Source organism: Malaclemys terrapin, chromosome 9 (genome assembly GCF_027887155.1).
Source record: "Malaclemys terrapin pileata isolate rMalTer1 chromosome 9, rMalTer1.hap1, whole genome shotgun sequence".
Taxonomy (NCBI): Eukaryota; Metazoa; Chordata; order Testudines; family Emydidae; genus Malaclemys; species Malaclemys terrapin.
This window is the reverse complement of record NC_071513.1, coordinates 42,906,548-42,921,217: the sequence shown is the minus strand read 5'-3', so window position 1 is coordinate 42,921,217 and position 14,670 is coordinate 42,906,548. Positions and strand designations below refer to the sequence as shown.

Below are 14,670 nucleotides of genomic sequence, written 5' to 3'. Positions count from 1 at the left end.
AAAACATAGTAGCCAAGGAAAACCAAGCAATGGTACATGAACAGCATAATGGCCAACAAGGGTCAGGCTAGAGACTCTTGCCTATATGCTCGGGGTATTACTGATCGCCATATTTGGGGTCGGGAAGGAATTTTCCTCCAGGGTAGATTGGCTGAGCCTCTGGAGGTTTTTCGCCTTCCTCCGCAGCATGGGGCAGGGATCACTAGCAGGAGGGTCTCAGCCGATTGAAGTCACTAAAACACAGGATTGGGGACTTCAACGGTAGAGTCCAGGGAAGGGTCTTGCGGCCTGCAGCATGCAGGGGGTCAGACCAGATGATCATAATGGTCCCTTCTGACCTTAATGTCTATGAGTCTATGAGTCTATGAGTCTAAGGTGCCACAAGTACTCCTGTTCTTTTTGCGGATACAGACTAACACTGCTGCTACTCTGAAATCTGTCATTATTGTTATGATTTCACTTAAAGACCAGCTTAAGTAAATTATTATTACATTTCAAGCTGAATTAACATGAACAATATAACATATAAGTAAATAAAGGTGATTATCAGCCCTGTATCAAAACTCACATTTACCTATTTTAGAGCCAAATTATGCAATTTTTAGTTAGGCAGAGCTCGCACTAACGTCATAGGGAATCTTGCCTGAGAAAGGACTATGAATATTTCACTTGTACTATAACCATGTACTTAAATGTTTAAATGGTAACTATCCTATCCTATCCTATGCTCCTGCATTGTCATTTATTAAATATTTAATCTAGGACTAGTTACTAAAATTGTTTAGAATAATTCACTATGTGGTCCTACTCATTTGTATGATCCTGTTATTCTATTCCCAGCTACAGTGGTATAAATCCAGAGTTCCTCTACTAATGTCAGAGAGCAGAATTTTTTTTAAGTCCTAGAGATTCTCATAGTTGGTCATTTTATCTTTTTTCATGTATACACTAGATGTAACAAATGTTGATCAAAGAAAGTGACAAAATACAGTAATTAAAAAAAATCCATGCACAACCATTGACTCTAGCCAAGTCTAAGCTATACGGCCTTTTTATTAACCTCTTATTTTTAAAGAGCGCATATCACAGATGGGGGGGGGGGGGGGGAAATGCTGCTGTCAATATTTACATACTGATGGGAAGGTATATAGATATTACTTTACACTGAATTCCCAGAGGACATTTTCCTGCTGTGAAGGAAGCTCTCAGAAATTTCTACTGAAATGCAGCTACAGTCATGCTTTTCCTATTATATCTACAATGTTGCTTTGCATCATTGCTTCCCTGCCCTTTAGTGCACTGATGCTTTATTTGTACCATTCATGGGATGCACACTATATGGAGGGGATACAAATGTGTAAGGCAGAGGTTTGCAAACTGCTACATGTGGTAGGTTCATAGTGCAATGTTTTATAAAATCTCTATAAATGTATGAATCACTGATGAGACTCACAGCTGTCTTCACAAGGGGAATATGAGCCTCTGGATTTGAGTGAGGCCTGGTCTACACTAGGCGTTTATGTCGAAGTTAGCGCCGTTACATCGAATTAACCCTGCACCCGTCCACACCGCGAAGGTATTTAGTTCGACATAGAGGTCTCTTTAATTCGACTTCTGTACTCCTCCCCGACGAGGGGAGTAGCGCTAAATTCGACATGGCCATGTCGAATTAGGCTAGGTGTGGATGGAAATCGACGCTAATAGCTCCGGGAGCTATCCCACAGTGCACCACTCTGTTGACGCTCTGGACAGCAGTACGAGCTCGGATGCTCTGAACTGCCACACAGGAAAAGCCCCGGGAAAATTTGAATTTGAATTCCTTTTCCTGTCTGGCCAGTTTGAATCTCATTTCCTGTCTGGACATCGTGGCGAGCTCAGCAGCACTGGCAACGATGCAGAGCTCTCCAGCAGTGATGGCCGTGCAATCTCAGAATAGAAAGAGGGCCCCAGCATGGACTGATCGGGAAGTCTTGGATCTCATCGCTGTGTGGGGCGATGAGTCCGTGCTTTCCGAGCTGCGATCCAAAAGACGGAATGCAAAGATCTACGAGAAGATCTCTAAAGACATGGCAGAGAGAGGATACAGCCGGGATGTAACGCAGTGCCGCGTGAAAATCAAGGAGCTGAGACAAGGCTACCAGAAGACCAAAGAGGCAAACGGACGCTCCGGATCCCATCCCCAGACATCCCGTTTCTACGAGGCACTGCATTCCATCCTCGGTGCGGCCACCACCACTACCCCACCAATGACCGTGGACTCTGAGGATGGGATAGTGTCCACGGCTGGATCCTCGGACATGTTAGCGGACGGGGAAGATGAGGAAGGAGATGAGGAGGACGAGGCAGTCGACAGCGCTCACAACGCTGATTTCCCCGACAGCCAGGATCTCTTCATCACCCTTACAGAGATCCCCTACCAACCCTCCCCAGCCGTTACCCCGGACACAGAATCTGGGGAAGGATCAGCCAGTAAGTGTTGTAAAAATCTAAACATTTATTTGTAACAGAACAGGAATATTAACAATTTAAAAAATGGGTTTCTCATGATTAGTTTGATTAGCTTAACGGTTCAGTCATGGGCAGTGCAACTATTGAAAAAAAATCTAGCAATGTCCGGTTTTGCATGATTGTCCTGCCCAAGCCGCTCTACTGGTTAGTCACTGCTACAGCAGCTACAGTAAAATGCGGTCTATATGTCCGGGGATGGAGCAGAAATCCTCCTGTGACATCTCGAGGAAGCTCTCCTGGAGGTAATTGGAAATCCGCTGCATTAGGTTCTTGGGGAGAGCGGCCTTATTGGGTCCTCCGTAGTAGGACACGTTGCCACGCCACGAGACTATCAAGTACTCTGGAATCATTGCTCTGCACAGCATGGCGGCATACGGCCCTGGTCTTTGCAGGCTTTCCCGGAGCATTCTCTCTTTCTCGCTGTCAGAGATCCTCATGAGGGTGATGTCGCTCATGATGACCTGCTTTGAATGAGGTAGGGGAATGTTAGTGTTGGGACTGCTTTGCCGTTCCTTTACAGAACTGTAACCGCTGGTTTGCAGCCACGCGGTGGAGGCGGGAGAGGGGCAGCCAAAAGGGATCGTTCCCGGGGACAGCCGCGAGGGTGTGGGACAGGAGCAGACTTCCTGCTTGCCGAATTGCTGGCAGCAGGGACCGACATTGATTTCAATGTGAAATGAGGCCATTGCTAATATTAAAGTTTTAAGCTGCCACAAGTCTACGGCTTACCATGTCTGCCTGCAACAGAAATTCCGTTCTCCTGAGAGGCTTCTCAAATGTGCTGTAGAAGACCCCAGGCACTGAATGCGAAGGCCGAGAATTCGACCTTGTGCTGAGTGCGCATGTGATAGGTGCTGTGCATGGTCTTGTTAACAGAGAAAGACTATGTTCTTTGTTCACAACTACATTTATCTTTCTGAGGAATTCACTCCCTTTTTCCCATTCCCACAGCCCCATCTGCGACTGTCTCACAACCTAGCCTGTCATCACACTCCCAGAGGCTAGCGCGGATTAGGCATAAGAAGAAGAGGACACGGGAGGACATGTTCTCGGAGCTTATAGCCTGCTCCAGAGCCCAGGCAGCACAGCAGACCCAGTGGCGGGAGAACTTGACCCGAATGCACCAAGCCAACATGGATCGGGAGGAGAGTTGGCGTCAGGAAGACCAGCAGGCGACTCAAACCCTGCTTGGACTAATGAGGGAGCAATCGGACACGCTCCGGCGCCTTTTGGATGTTCTGCAGGAACGGAGGCAGGAGGACAGAGCCCCGCTGCAGTCCATCTCTAACCGCCCTCCCCCGCCACCAAGTCCCATACTCCCCTCACCCAAAGTGCACAGAAGGAGAGGCGGCAGAGTCCCTGCTAACTCTCACTCCACCCCTGCAGAGAGCTCGAGCAGCAGAAGGCTCTCATTCCCCAAAATTTGACAAGTTCTTTCCTTCCCGCCTGACATAAGCCCCCGTCCAAGTTTCACTTTCCCAGTTCCATGTTTGGTTGATAATAAAAAATACGTTTCTGTTAACTACTGTTTCCATCATGTTCTTTTGGAGGAGGGGGGGATAGGGGGTTGGTAATTCGACAGGACAGTCACCTTTGGCAGGGTATATAGTCGGGGGCAGGCACAGCAGCAGGGCACATACATAGTGCAGTGATGCAGTGACTAGTTACCCTGGTTAGTCTGGGAGGTTGTTTTCATGTTATGTGGTGGGGGGTGGGTTGCTCTGTGACTTTGTGGCAGGGGAGGGCAGTTACAGATCTTAAGCGGCGGTCCTTAGGCAGGATCACAGAGCCACACAGCAGGGGATCTGTAACCGTCCTCCCCCTGCCACAAAGTCACATAGACCCCCCCATACACACAGTCCCTATCAGGAGGGGTGACAGGCTCCGTTGAAACAACCATCCCACCGCAGCGGAGCCTGTCAATCCTTGAGTTTAGAAGCTGCATTCGCGCCACTACAGTACACCCGCTCCGCACCACAGTCTGCGTCCCAGTTTTAAAAAATTCCCGCGAATACAGTATTAAAGAAAACGGTGTGCTTTAACAAAGTAGAACTATTTTTATTTTGAAACGTGTGTTGGAAGTGGGGTGAAGGGGGTATGTAACTGGATAGGATAGTCAACATTAACTGGGTAAAGAAACGGGGGCAGGTTTAGCTTCTCAATACACAAACTTTAAAGTCACAGGTTACCCTGCTCACTCAGGAACTTTGCTTTCAAAGCCTTCCGGATGCACAGCGCTTCCCGCTGGTCTCTTCTAATCGCCCGGCTGTCTGGCTGTGAGTAATCAGCAGCCAGGCTATTTTCCTCAACCTCCCACCCCGCCATAAAGGTCTCCCCCTTGCTCTCACAGAGATTGTGGAGCACACAGCAAGCTGCAATAACAATGGGGATATTGGTTTCGCTGAGATCACAGCGAGTCAGTAAGCTTCTCCATCTCCCCTTGAGACGGCCAAAAGCACACTCCACCACCATTCTGCACTTGCTCAGCCGGTAGTTGAAGAGTTCTTTTTCAGTGTCCAGGGCGCCAGTATAGGGCTTCATGAGCCAGGGCATTAGCAGGTAGGCTGGGTCCCCGAGGATGACTATAGGCATCTCCACATCCCCAAGAGTTATTTTGTGGTCCGGGAAGTAAATACCTTGCTGCAGCCGTCTAAACAGACCAGAGTTCCTGAAAACACGAGCGTCATGAACCTTGCCCGGCCATCCCACGTAGATGTTGGTAAAACGTCCCCTGTGGTCCACCAGTGCTTGCAGCACCATGGAAAAGTAGCCCTTTCTGTTAATGTACTGGCTGGCCTGGTGTTCCGGTGCCAGGATAGGGATGTGAGTTCCATCTATGGCCCCACCGCAGTTTGGGAATCCCATCGCTGCGAAGCCATCTATGATCGCCTCCACGTTTCCCAGGGTGACTACCTTTGGCAGCAGTACATCAACGATTGCCTTGGCTACTTGCATCACAACAACCCCCACGGTAGATTTGCCCACCCCAAACTGGTTCGCGACTGACCGGTAGCTGTCTGGCGTTGCAAGCTTCCACAGGGCTATGGCCACTCGCTTCTGGACAGTCAGGGCTGCTCGCATCCGGGTGTCATTGCGCTTCAGGGCAGGGGACAGCAACTCACAAAGTTCCAGGAAAGTTCCCTTCCGCATGCGAAAGTTTCGCAGCCACTGGGATTCATCCCAGACCTGCAGCACTATGCGGTCCCACCACTCAGTGCTTGTTTCCCGTGCCCAGAATCTCCTTTCCACGGCATCAACATGACCCATTGCCACCGTGATGTTCTCGGCGCTGGGTCCCCTGCTTTCTGAGAGGTCTGTGCTACTCTCAGACTTCAGGCCATCACCGCGTTGACGTAGCCTCCTCGCCTGACTTTTCTGCATCTGCCTCAGGGAAAGGTGTATGATAAGTTGCGAGGCGTTGAGAGCGGCCACAACTGCAGTGATGGTTGCAGCAGGCTCCATGCTCGCAGTGCTGTGGCGTCCGCGCTGTCACTGACTAGAAAAGTGCGCGAACTGATTTCCCGCCGGCGCTTTCAGGGAGGGAGGGCGGGAGTGATGGACGGATGACGACAGTTACCCAAAAGCACCCTGGACACCTTTTTTTTACCCAGAAGGCATTTGCGGCTCCACCCAGAATTCCAATGGGCAGCGGGGACTCCGGGAACTGTGGGATAGCTGACCACAGTGCACCACTTCCAATGTCGACGCTTTCCCCGTTAGTGTGGACTCACAAAGTCGAATTACTGTCCTTAGTGTGGACACACACGTTCGACTTTGCAATATCGATTCCAAAAATTCGATTTAAGTAAAATCGAACTACTCTCGTAGTGTAGACAAGGCCTGAGACTCATACATATTTTTAGACAAATTGTGAGTCAGTTGCCATGATATTTGAAAGTGAAAGTTTCAAATGTGACTTTACTCCACATTAGAGCTGTTCAAAAACATTTTGACAGAACAGCATTCAGTCGACAAATGCAATTTTGTCAAAATCCAAATGTTTTATGGGAACATATCAATCTTGATGAAATTTTCATTTAATTTAAATAATGTTGAAATGTTTCATTTTGACTTTCTCATTTAGAACCATTTCATTTTGACTTTGGTCTTATATTAAAATATTAATTTCAGTATTTCAAAATAAAATCCCTACAATTTTAAAATAAAATGTTACTTTCAATATAATAGTATGTTTGTAAATGTAATACATTTAATATTATATATATATATATATATGCAATATTTTACATTATATTGTAATGTTTTGACATTATCAAAATGAAATGATTCAGCATTTATTAAACCAAAACATTCTGATGGTCCCAAATTGAAAATATTTCGGCTTTTCTTTCTGGTTCAGAATGAAAACAAATTTCAAAATGTCTGTTTCCCACAGATTAGAAATTCCACTTTCCAACCTGCTATACTCTAAAATTGAAACAGAAGTAGAAATAGAAATGACAGTGCATGGTGGCTGGATGCCATACTACTTGTCTGGCCGTTAAGATGACCTCATAGACCCGGAGACTGGACTCCCCCTCCCAAACACACACAGGCAGGCATGGGCGCACACACACACACACACACATTTGGGCAATTTGAATCTATTTCCTCAATTTAGGCTTGTTCCTGCCTGGAGATGAGAGCTCTGGCCTGAACCAACAAAGCACTTAAGTAAGTGTTTTCTGTTATATGGTGCCATTGACTTTAGTAGGGCTATCATGGGCTTCAGTGTTTTGCTGAATTGGTCCAGAGTGCTGAGCACCTTGCAGGATCAAGCCCTTTATGCTGCTCCAAATTAAACCAACAGAAGATGTTGGATCTAACCCTGCTCTCCTGAAGTCAAGGTAAGTTTTACCATTAACTCAATGGGAGCAGGACTGAGCCTAGTTTATTGAAACATACCTAGTTCATTCACCAGGTAAAGGAGCAGGCATCTCATTTGTCTCCTCTGCCCCACACATGGGAAACTGAGGCACAGAGCTTCTAAGTGATTTGCTGAAGGTCACACAGGGCAGGAACACAAGCTAGGTCTCCTAATTCCTAGGCTTACCTCCTTACCACTAGACCATCCTTCCTCTCAAAACAAGGGCTACAGAGGTTCGGCCACATTCACTCACGTTAGGTAGTGACTCACTCCCTGAGCAACTCCATTGAAAACAATAGGACTCTTTGACAAGCAGGATACTAGTTCATGGGAGCAGGGGTTGCACAATGGGGCCTACGTGTTAACCCTTTGGGTCCAGTACCGCAACTTGGCTGATCCTTGCCTCGTTCTACCTATCCCCACAGTGCTGGAGAGGACTGCTGCAGAGGAGACTGTGACCAGCAGCTTTGCATCCTTCATCCATGGAGTCCAGCCAGAGCACCTGTCTGAAGTTGTTCGTCACCGGAGCAAGAGGATGATCCTTGACAGCATTGGGGTTGGCCTTGTGGGCAGCACAACTCGTGTGTTCAATATCGCCCTGCGGTATTGTCAGGTAGGAGCAATACCCAACCATGCCCTTGTTGCCGTTAATACGGTGCTGCTGTGCTGCCTGGGCAGAGAACCAGCACAAAGTCAATGCAGTGCTTAAGTCTCTTTTTTTATGGTGTAAGTGGGATGTAATCATGCATATCCCTTGCAGCAGGGTGAATTTCGCTTTCAATGCACAATCATGGGCGCATTTCCCCTGGTAAATGCCAAGAGCTGACACCAAAGCTCTTGTTGCCAACAAATGAATCACAGCTCTTCTCTACGGAACAGCAGCAAGTAACACTGGGAGGGAGAAAACAGGACGTGCTGGCTGAAATTAAATTCCTAGAGATCAATGACTGGAAAAAGCCATTGCTGTTTTTGACTTCCCTGCATAAACTGGTAGCAAATTCCTTTGCTAGCCACATACTTTCAGATGTTCAGGTTAGTGTAAAGGGGGAAGAAGTTAAGCCCTTTAATTGAAATTTCATTATGTTTTTATTATGATGAGACTCTGTTTAGTTGAGAGGTGCCCATTGCCTGGAATCCCACGTTGTGAAAATAGCACAGAGGCAGCACAACTGCTTTAGGTTACTACTCTCAGAATGCAACAGTGCCCTGCTCTCTCTTACTGGATTCTCTCCCTTCTATAGCAGCTGTATGCGTCAAATGCCGTTAGCTCTGTCTATGGCAGGAAAGGGTTAAAGCTGTCCCCTACACTGGCTGCCTTCACAAATGGAATTGCGGTAAGGCTGTCTCTTCCAGAAGAGACTGTTTAATGGTACAGAATGCTCTGGGATAGCCACACCCCCTGATGTACCGGAAACACCAAACACTGGTACTGGCCCATCATGTGAATGAGGTATGGGCCTTTTGTGACTGGGACCAGGAGAGGTGATTGGGACTCCGAAGGAAAGTTCATGTGTCTCTGCTCTGCATTCCTGTGAGTGGCACTTTTATCACAGTGCCAGTTAGCACCAATAACTCAATGATGTTGTTATGAAATTCGTTATTAATATTAGGAGCTGCATGTGTATTGTGGTTACACCTGGGAGCACCAGTCATAGATCTGGACTCCATTGTGTTGGTGCTGTACAAACATGATTTTCACCTGGCTGTTGCCTCTCCCCTGTGGCAGACTCACTCTATGGACTTTGATGACACCTGGCACCCTGCCACTCACCCCTCAGGGGCTGTACTGCCCGCTCTTCTGGCAGCTTCACAGATGCTACCTCCAAGCTCCAAACCCAATGGCCTGGACTTCTTGCTAGCATTTAATGTGGGCATTGAGGTGCAAGGAAGGCTCATGCGTTTCTCCACGGAGGCTCACAATATTCCTAATAGGTAAATCTATTGTGCTTCAGTGAACAGGGCACAGGGCAGCGCAGCTTAGCAAGAATTAGCATGCGGCATAGCAAATTAAATCAGAAATTCTGGAGTAGAGCCAGACCCATCCTATGTGTGATTCACTTAGCACTGCAGTTTAGAGGCCACCTCATGAAACTCTTCGGGAATCTACAAAAGAGAGACACTAGCCCAAAACAGCCAGTCTCACTCAGAGTAAATGATATTATAGTAAAGAGTCATCTCATCTATAGGTCTGCACGAATAACAGAGTTTTTGGTTAGTTGGTGATTTTGAAAAATAGGGAAAAATTCTTTTCAGGTCAGCCCGAAAACAAACATTTTTGAAATTTTCTGCTGATCAAAAAGTCTTTTTTTTTTTTTTTTTGGTTTTGGGTTGAATGAAACATTTTGCTTTGACAAAACTGAAAAGTTTCATTTCTGTGTTGACCATTTTTTAAACATTTGTTGAATATTTTAAAAATAAAATTAAAGGAAACTAAAAGTCATTCCAATTCAAACAATCAAAATATTTAGAATTTTTTGAGACCCCCCCCAATTTGGCATAACCAACACAAATTTGCAAATGTTTTGGTGTCACTGAATCTGCATTTTTTTTTTTTTTTTTTGGTGCTGAAAAGAAGTTTGGGGTGAAAATTTTCCCCAGATCTATTTTAATCAATAGCTACAGTGTATGGAACAAGGGCTAGTGGACTTATAAAAGGAGTCAGCGAGGATTCTACAAATTTAGGTCCAAATCCTTGATCAATAATAACTCCCAGTGAAGCCAAACTGCTGACACTAAGGAACTCATGGTTTGGCCCACACACTTGTGGGTGGTTAGGCATCATTAATCCAATGTTGCACCTTAAGGACCTCTGATGACCTTACTATAGTCCTCTGTGATGGGGCAAGTGCTAGCTAACTAGTTTTGAGGAACAAACATGAGGTCACGGTGAAATCACACTCCGTTCACTCTAGTTTGTCTGTTGTTCTTAATGTCCTCAGAGGTTCTGTCACAGAGTAGATCTGTACTGTCAACTCACTCACATCCACCATTAGATAGCAGGGGCTTGGTCTCCTCCCATGTGTCATTGGCACCTGCCAAGTGTGGATGTGAAACGTTGCCAGATCAGAACGGTAGCATTTGACATCCACTTTGCACTGGTGTGAGCGATGATACCCGGTGCCAGAGAGCGGGGAATCAGGCCCTACGTATTTAGATTCTTATGACTCAAAGCAAAAATGGGATGTCTGGGCTCACTCTGGTGTTTTCCCGCTCCCATAGTAAATCAGCATCAATGTCAGTGGAGCAACAGCTTACACCAGCGGAGGGTCTGACCCGCTGTTTTGCAATGGTCTTGGTGCCATGGGCATGCCCTTCAGTGGCACTTGGGGGCTCCCTATGCAAGAGGCAGGCAGGCCTTTCCAGCCCCCTGCTGGGGTGAGATCATTGCTGTGGTTTCCCTTTCAGGTTCCATCCTCCCTCTGTGGTGGGCACCATGGGCAGCGCAGCTGCCACAGCAAAGCTTCTTTCTCTGAATGTGACCCAATGCGCCCATGCCTTAGCAATTGCTGCCTCCCTGGCAGGGGCACCAATGGCAAATGCAGCCACCCAAGCCAAGCCCCTGCATATTGGCAATGCCACCTGCCTGGGGTTGGAAGCGGCGCTTCTGGCTGCCCGGGGAATGGAGGCCAGCCCCCTCATTCTGGATGACATCCCCGGGTGCTCTGGATTCAGTGCGTTCTACGGCGACTATCGGCCCAAACCGCTGCCCCTGCCAGCAAGCAGCCACAAGTTCCTCTTGGAGAAGCAAGACGTCGCTTTCAAACGTTTCCCAGCCCACCTAGGGATGCACTGGATTGTGGATGCTGCCGCATCAGTCAGGAACCTGCTCATCAACTATTCTGGCTCATTCTCTCCCTCTCTGATCCGTGCCATTCTGCTGAGGATCCCAGTGTCCAAGTACATCAATAGGCCCTTTCCAGAATCTGAGCACCAGGCTCGACACTCCTTCCAGTTCAATGCCTGCACTGCCCTGCTGGATGGCGAGGTGTGCCTCAACTCCTTCACTGATGGCTGCATCCATCGGCAGGAGCTGACGGAGCTGCTGGCCAAGGTGCTGGTAGAGCACCCTGAAGACAACATAGTCAACTTCGACAAGATGTATGGGGAGGTAGCACTGGTCCTGGAGAATGGAGATGTGCTGACAGGCAGATGTGACACTTTCTATGGGCACTGGAGGAAGCCCCTAAGCAGAGAATCGCTCCTGAAGAAATTCCAATCCAATGCGCTCACGTGCTCCCAGAGGACAAGGCGAACAGCATCATCACGACAGTGGAAAACCTGGAGAACCTGTCAGACAGCTCCCAGCTGGCCTCCAGCCTGTAAGAACACGATGTTTGATGAGTGAAGCATCATCGCATTGGAACATTAATTCCCTTCTTTCAAGGACAGAATCTTTCTATCATTCAAAGTGAACTGCAGAGCAAAAATGAAGTCCAAGCACAGATTTCAGTGCCTAATGACCCCGATAGCCAGGCTGTGAAAGTGTGTGTATGTGTGTGTTTGAGTGAAAGAGAAATAAGTTTTAACAAATACTTGGTGCTGCTTGATTTGCTGAAGGTATCCCAGAACATGCCATTACAAATACCCAGAAGTCTCACTGATCTCCAAGAATGATGCATTCTGGGATATCTGTGAACCAACATCTCCAATAGGGGCAGAAGATTTTCCCCCCCCCAAAATTAATTAAAACTTATTTCTGTGCAGAATGTTGTCCTACTCAGTGAGGATTCTCAACACCAAAATTTGTGCTTATCTTAATGTTCACCTGCACAGTCAACCTATGGAACTCTTTGCCACAGGATGTTGTGAAGGCCAAGACTATAATAGGGTTCAAAAAAGAACTAGATAAATTCACGGAGGATAGGTCCATCAATGGCTATTAGCCAGGATGGGCAGGGATGGTGTCCCTAGCCTGTGTTGCCAAAAGCTGGGAATGAGCAACAGGGGATGGATCACTTGATGATTCCCTGTTCTGTTCATTCCCTGTGGGGCACCTGGCATTGGCCACTGTCAGAAGACAGGATAGTGGACTAGGCAGACCGTAAGTCTGACCCACTATGGCCGTTCTTATGTTCTTACACTTCTCTTAATGATCACCTCTGCTCTTCCAGTCATCTTTTAGATCTTTATTAGTTAGTTCTGCTGGTCAAACAGAAAATATGGCAGCATTAGGGTCGACAGCCAGGTATTCTAGACCCAACAAATGATCTGTAAACCTATTGATCAATGTAATGTATGATAATTTAATCTTTGATTGAAAAATCTTGCATTGTTTCGGGTTACTGTTATATACTGTATGGTAAGACACACACCACTCTTTATATAAGGAGATATAGGAATATACAATGTATACAACACGCTCATTGAGCAGAAATGGGAGTACAGTGGAATTGCATCATAGGCGCATTTAACTTACGCGATTTTAACTATATGCGCTCGGCAAAAAAAGAGAAAAATAACAAAATACTGTACCTTTAGTGCGGGCGATTCCGCCTGCCATGCCACTCAATGAGCGTTTGACTATACGCAATTTTCGCCTTAGGCGCTGACTTCAGAACCTAACCCCGCGTAAGATGTGACTCCCCTGTATTGATTAATGCTACATGTTTCCAATATGCTTTTCACGCAGGCACATTTTATATCACTTGGATGAAATTACCTGTACAGAATATTATTACTTGGTGATGATTTTGACAGAGCTAGATTCTCTGCTATAGTTAAGTATGTGGGCTGGTTCCAAACTTGTGCCTTTGCCAGCATGGGGGAATTCATGGAAACAAAGAATTTCCTTGCCACTTATTTATTTTTCAACTGTCTACATTGCTGCTAATCCAGACTTTTATGTCAATTTATTTATACAGCTCTTTCAAAATAAAGACTTGAAGTACAAGCTTATTTGCAGAAAGATTTATTGCTACAATGTATTCATCACAAGAAATCCTTGCTTTATTCCAAATACTTATAAATAACGGCCTACTTGAATTGTGGGGTGATTGTCAAAAAAATTGCAGCTGAGTTGCAGACAAGCCATGGAAAATTGCAGAAAAGTAATAATGGACGTTACTTTTCTGTGATTTTCCACTGTTGCTTGCCTGGAGCTGAGAGCAGGTTCTTCTGCTGTCTCATATTGCAGAATCCACAATTTCTGCAATATCACAGGTTAAGTAGGGCCTTAGTTAAAGAAGTATATAATGGCTTTTACAATAAATGGTTGGCCACACCCATGGCTGGGGTAGTACAATGCACATAATTCTGCAAGAGGGCTAGCTAGGAGTCTGACACTGAGATCAATCATTGGTCCATATGTTGGAATCTCATGGGCCAGATCCTCTCAGCATAGCTATGCCAATGGTGATACTCAGTAAACCGCTGAGGATTTGGCCTATATTTATCTGTTGAGGAATTATATCTCTCTGTTGTCAAATAGAGGTTGAAGTGTCCAGATGAAAAGACTGACTGTTAGTCACTGAGATCTGACACTGGCCAAATATGATCTCCAATAAATTACCAAGAGTTTGTCTATAATTAGTGCCCTTCTATGCCAGATGTAGGAATTCAATTTCTTAAATGCCTATCTTAGCTTACCAGAAAAGTTTCAAGTATTATAGCACAATCATAGATAGAATAGAATATCAGGGTTAGAAGGGACCTCAGGAGGTCATCTAGTCCAACCCGCTACTCAAAGCAGAACCAATCCCCCAGACAGATTTTTTGCCCTAGACCCCTAAATGGCCCCCTCAAGGATTGAGCTCATAACGCTGGGTTTAGCAGGCCAATGCTCAAACCACTGAGCTATCCCTCCCTCACCCAGATATTCCTATTGATTACATCTTCAAAGCCACTCCTAAGCAAACATTAACCCAAACAAAATAACAATCCTCACCCATGATAAAATTCAGTTAAGCTGGACATTGTATTTCATTTTCTGCTTCCTTCTGCTGATGGGCACACAGTGGTTTTAAAACCCTGAAGCTGTTCTGAAGACGGCAATACACTGTCCTCATGCTCACATCAGGGGGATCACAGCTGGTAACAAATTCATCTCTTGCTCAGTAGTTACCAAGAAGCCAGCAAAACCTGGGGAAGGCACAGAATTGAGCTCAGGCCCATGCAGGCTGATGCATATTGGCATATCGCCAGTGACTACAAAGGAGAGATGCTGGCTCACGCCAGTGAAGATATGGCTCTGAATTGTTAATATTTACAATTTTGGTGTCATGTAAGGGGCTGAACCCGGCAAGATCGTGAAAGCCAGCAACTCCCATCCAATTCTGCGGAGCTCTGCAGAGATTTCC

General features: G+C 46.3%; 1 pseudogene; it reads left to right on the top strand.

The window, feature by feature from the left end:
• Nucleotides 1–569: 569 nt before the first annotated feature.
• Nucleotides 570–11,698, top strand: LOC128843138 (cis-aconitate decarboxylase-like; annotated as a pseudogene).
• Nucleotides 11,699–14,670: the final 2,972 nt, after the last annotated feature.